Source organism: Oratosquilla oratoria, chromosome 9 (assembly GCF_046742065.1).
Source record: "Oratosquilla oratoria isolate Oo_2021 chromosome 9, ASM4674206v1, whole genome shotgun sequence".
NCBI classification, from domain to species: domain Eukaryota; kingdom Metazoa; phylum Arthropoda; class Malacostraca; order Stomatopoda; family Squillidae; genus Oratosquilla; species Oratosquilla oratoria.
The window spans coordinates 51,227,556-51,232,555 of record NC_134785.1 but is presented as its reverse complement, the minus strand read 5'-3'; the positions used below and the strand labels follow the sequence as shown (position 1 = coordinate 51,232,555).

The 5,000-nt window shown below is 48.0% G+C and overlaps 1 protein-coding gene across 14 annotated transcripts in view; it reads left to right on the top strand.

Moving 5' to 3' along the window:
- Positions 1-5,000, top strand: part of Arms (Ankyrin repeat-rich membrane spanning) — a 661,393-nt gene that overhangs the window by 538,651 nt on the left and 117,742 nt on the right. For 4 of the 14 annotated variants that reach the window (XM_076190415.1, XM_076190420.1, XM_076190414.1 and 1 more), the window contains exon 1: positions 4,332-4,463. The exons of the other annotated variants lie outside the window; for them this stretch is intronic. The gene's annotated coding sequence lies outside the window, so the exon portion shown is untranslated. Of the gene's footprint in view, positions 1-4,331; positions 4,464-5,000 lie in introns of those variants that run through there. 14 annotated transcript variants of the gene reach the window in all.

Genomic DNA, 5,000 nt, shown 5'->3' with positions numbered 1-5,000 from the left:
TAAGACGTACACACACACACACACACACACACACACACACACACACAGTGAGTGCAAAAACTTTACAGTGCGTGCAAAAACCATACAAGAATTTAAGAACAAACTAGATGCTGAAAGATACAAAGACGGGTCACTACGAGCATAGCTCCCCTTGCCGTATAATACAACTAGGTAAATACACGCACACGCAAATAAACGAATAGATAAAATGGTCCGGATTTTTTTTTAGACCTGACCCGGTTATAGTCGTTTCCTAAGGGCTTTCCGATCCTCTTACTTTCTCTTCCGCTGCTCAGGTAAAGAATCGTCTGATATTGTCTCTCTCTATGCTATTGGCCCGGCCCATTTCGTGCTAACAATAACCTTGAGAGAGATGACAGTGCCCCCAGACGGCCTCCATTCCCACTCTACGTCCCCTCCCTCTCTCCTTTCCCACCTCTCCCCTTCCCTCCCCCCTTCCCTCTCCCTCTCCCAAACTCCTCTTATCCCCTTCCTCCTACCCCAAACCCTCTCCTTCCTCCTCTCCTCCCCCCCCCACACTCTTCCCTCCCCCCTTCCCTCTTCCTCTAACGTTCAGAGGTACTATTTTACGTCAGATAACAGATCGCGGACATATGAAGCTGAACAGGCGTGTCACATGTCATTACACAGAACTGTGTCGTGTAATTTTTTCCGCATTTGCGTCCATTATCCTGTCATTCCATTACAATCACCTAACGGAACTAAGAATTACATATCAAATCAAACAATTCAGTGTTCAAACTCCGTCCATCTCCGAAATCGACATGACGTCATATCGGTTTGAGATTTTTTCTTTCCAATACAAGGCGATATGACGTCACTCCTAAGCCCCGCCCCCATACGCGTGGAAACTGATTCTGTTTGACTGGATTTTAGTTCGAATTCGATTTGGTGTAGCGTTCGAACCCTCTACGTCCATCTCCAAAATCGACATGACATCATCTCGGTTTGAGATTTTTTTCTTCCCAATCCGGACAAGGCGATATGACGTCATTCCTAAGCCCCGCCCCCTTGTGCGTGGAAACTGATTCTGTGTGGCTGGATGTTAGTTCGAATTCGATTTGATGCTGCGTTCGAACCCTCTAACCTTGCACCATTCCATCTATATTGGCAACTTTAGCCAGTTCTTACTAACCTTGGCCCTACAAGTAGAGTGTGTAGCTGTTTATCTACCTATCTACCCACGTATTACCTTTCGCTGTGTCTGTCTATTTGGGACGTGCACGTATACATACGTACATGTACACATGTATGCACACACACATGCATACATTTATGCATCCTTGAATACATACATAGATACATAAATACATACATAATACATACATATATACATAAAAAATACGTACACACACACACACACACACGCTCACACACACACACACACACACACACACACACACACACACACACACACACACACACACACACACACACACACACACACACACACACACACACATCCGCGCATCCGTACACATGAACATAAACGTCGACCTATTTTCTCTGAACACACTTTACCCTACTGAAAATATTACGTAGAGAAAGAGATAGAGAGAGAGAGAAAGGGAGAGAATGAGAGAGAGAGAGAGAATAAGTGACAATGAGAGAGAGAGAATGAGAGAAAAAGAGAGAAAGAGGGAGAGAGAGGCAGAAAGAGAGAAAAAGAGAGAGAGTGAAAGAGAGAAAGAGGGAGAGAGAGACAGAAAAAGAGAGGAAGGGAGAAAGAGAGAGAGAGAGAGAGAGAGAGAATAAAAGAGAAAGGGAGAATGAGAGAGAGAATGAGAGAAAGAGAGAGAGAGAGAGAAAGAAAACGAGCGATTAACCAGCAAGAGCATTTTCTTTCTGCAACAGAAATCTTGGAAAGCGGTCACGAGTCTTGTGTCCCCAACTGTACCTTTGCTGTGTACGGTGTCTAAGGGCTAACTGACCCAATCCCATTTCCCTATTACATAAACACTTGAAAGCCTTCTCCCTCCTTTCCCCCTTCCCCCCTCTTCCCCCTTCCCCCCTTCCCCCCTTCCCCCTCTTCCCCCTCCTCCCCCTCCCTCCATTCCCCACCTGTGAATCACTTCATAGCGAAAAGTAAACAACACGTACACACGTACACACGCATATAAGTACGCACACACGTACACACGCGCACACATGCAAATACAAACAAGGATGCATACACGCATACGAACACACATACGTATATGATAAATTGTTGAGAGGTAGACGGGACTCCACGAGTGTAGCTCCTTTCCTGTGTACTACAATTAAATATATACAGTTAAGTGCGCGCGCACACACACACACACACACACACACACACACACACACACACACACACACACACACACACACACACACACACACACACACACACACACACACTCTCTCTCGTGGCACAGTGGTAAAGTTCCCGGCTACCTCTACGGCGGTCCGGGTTCGAATCCCGCCAAGGGCTGAAATAATTTCAATATCGCTGCGCTGCGAGTCGCTACTCCAACTCTCGTGGGTGGCGAGTTGGATGTATATATGCGTGTAATGTCACAGCATTACCTATATATCGGTCATATATGAGCTCTGAACTCTCACCCGGGAGGGAAATAGTTGTCGATCACGAACCCAACATGTGATCCAAGACAATGGTGAATCACACACACACACACACACACACACACACACACACACACACACACACACACACACACACACACACACACACACACACACACACACACACACACACGAAATTGTGTAGCCTTAACCAAAATAAAGTTGACAGAGTGAGTCAAGAAAGAGAGCAAAAAAGAGGGGAGATAAGGATATTGTCAACGTGTTCCCCCCTCTTTCCCTCACGATGAATATGCTTGGATTCGTCAACCCTCCGACATAAGAAGGACTGAGGCCTTTGTCAATAGTCCTTATTAACTCGTCCCCCCCCCACACCCTCCTATCCTGCTGGTTATACTTCGTCCCACTACAAAGGTGAGAGAGAGAGAGAGAGAGAGAGAGAGAGAGAGAGAGGACATTCACACTCGCTCAGGGCCATCTCTCTCTGTCTGCCTGTTGGGGGTACCATTTGATTCCACTGTATCCTCCTCCTCCTCCTCCTCCTCCTCCTCGTCCTCTCTCTTTCTCTCTCTCTCTCTCTCTCTCTCTCTCTCTCTCTCTCTCTCTCTCTCTCTCTCTCTCTCTCTCTCTCTCTCTCTCTCTCTCTCTCTCTCTCTCTCTCTCTCTCTCCCTCCCCATCCCCTGCCCCTTCCCTCTTCCCCTTCCCTCTTCCCCTCAGTCTCTTCCCTTCCCCTTTCCCTTCCTCACTCCGTTCCCCTCTCCCTCTGTCTCTCCTCCTCCTCTTCCCCTCCCTTTCTCCCTCTCCTTTCTTCTGTCTTCATTCTCTCTCTCTCTCTCTCTCTCTCTCTCTCTCTCTCTCTCTCCTCTCTCTCTCTCTCTCTCTCTCTCTCTCTCTCTCTCTCTCTCTCTCTCTCTCTCTCTCTCTCTCTCTCTCTCACCTTTCCTTCTCCCCTTCCCTCTCGCCTACCCCTCTTCCCCTCTCTCCCTCACCTTGTTCCCCAATCCCCTCACCCTGTTCCCCTCCCCCTCTCCCCCTTCACCTCTCCCTCTCCCCTTCACCTCTCCCTCTCCCACTCTCCCTCTCCACCTCTCCCTCTCCTTCACCGCCTCCCTCCCCTCCTTTTTCTCATCCTCTCCCTCTCCATCCCCCTCCCCCTCCCCTCCTCTTCTCTCTCTCACCCTCTCTCTCTCCCTCTCCATCCCCCTCTCCCCGCTTCTACTCTCTCTCACCCTTTCCTTCTCCTTCCCCTCCCCTCCTCTCCTCCTCTTTCTCACCCTCTCCTCCATCCACCTCCTCCTCCTCCTCCTCCTCCTCCTCTCTCTCCCTCCCACTTCCCCTTCACTTCCCTCCCTCTCTCTTCCCCTTCATCCCTCACCCTCTCCCCTCTCCCTTTCCCCTCATTTTCATCTTTTCCCCAATCCTTCTCTTCCTCCTCCTCCTTCACCTCTATAAATTCGTCATAGTTACCAAGCATTCCGTAACTATCACCACTATCATCACTATCACCTCAAACAACCTTTCCACCATCGCAAAGATCACAATTCACAACCACCCATACCACCACGTTCACTACCAGTCACAACTACTACCGAATTTACCACTATATCACAACTACTACTATTACCATTACTACTATCACATCCACCATTCCCATTATCGCCACCTCATCAACCACCTCCACCACCAACACCTCCTCCTCCACCTCCTCCATCAGCTGTAGCTACCTGGTTTGAGTTCTTGGGCCTCAGTGCGCCACTGGCAGAGCGAGTGAGGGGACGTCGCGACTGCCGCTCGCTGGCTCCTTTCCCCCTCGTTCAGATCGGCTCTTGTACCTTCCCAGCCCGACCCCACCAGACGCTGGGGGGAGGGAGTTTCACACGTAAAAGGAGTGCTTTCGGTGCCCAGAGGGAGGGAGTGGTCCTCCGGGGAGTGTGATGTACCGGAGTGAGCTTCCGGAAGGAGTGTGGGGGAGGGGGTGGAAAGTGACCTCCACTGTTAAATGACAGTGGATGGTATTCACCGGTATTATCCGGGAATAACATTCAGCATCTGTGTGTCTGCGTGTGTGTGTGTATGTGTTTTTATGGTGATGACAAAAGAAAACAATAAGCATTACCAAGAAAAAGAAAGAAAATAATGTAATGATGACAGAAAGAAAAGAAAAATATATACATCACCACGAAAAAAAAGAAAAAAAAAAGTGTCTGCTCCAGAATTCAACAAGAAGAGAGAAGATTACAGTCCCGTCAATGTTTTTTGAGTTCTTCGTCATAAACGAAAAAATGGAAGAAAAACCCGATGAATGGTATAGAAAAACGAGTGTTTATTCATTGACATATTGAACTCGAATAACTGATTTATCTAGATTTAGTGGCATTGTGAATAATGAAGTATATATACCAATTATAATATGAAA